Source organism: Cariama cristata, unplaced genomic scaffold (genome assembly GCF_000690535.1).
Source record: "Cariama cristata isolate BGI_N322 unplaced genomic scaffold, ASM69053v1 scaffold26416, whole genome shotgun sequence".
NCBI classification, from domain to species: Eukaryota; Metazoa; Chordata; class Aves; order Cariamiformes; family Cariamidae; genus Cariama; species Cariama cristata.
This window is the reverse complement of record NW_009621923.1, coordinates 3,650-3,897: the sequence shown is the minus strand read 5'-3', so window position 1 is coordinate 3,897 and position 248 is coordinate 3,650. Positions and strand designations below refer to the sequence as shown.

The window sequence follows — 248 nt, the reverse complement described above, 5'->3', positions numbered from 1 at the left end:
CACCCTCTCCACTTCTTTCCTCTTCTCGTTGCTCAGGCCAGTCCTGGAGTTGTGGGTGCACCTGATGGCAAGGCACAGCTGCGAGCATCCTGCCTGCCAGGCAGCGGTGTGGGTAGGCATGCCACAGCCCTGAGGTCCTTCTGGTCCCAGCACCCCCCTAGGAGTTCTGCCCAGGCATGGGGGCGGCGATGGCCCAGCGGGTCTGTGGTGAGCGTTGGTGGTGCTGGGGCTGGGCCAAGCCGGCCAGG

The 248-nt window shown here is 66.1% G+C and overlaps 1 protein-coding gene across 2 annotated transcripts in view; it reads left to right on the top strand.

Moving 5' to 3' along the window:
• The window catches only part of ARFIP2 (ADP-ribosylation factor interacting protein 2), a 5,596-nt gene that overhangs the window by 1,700 nt on the left and 3,648 nt on the right, over positions 1 to 248 (top strand). The window lies entirely within an intron of this gene.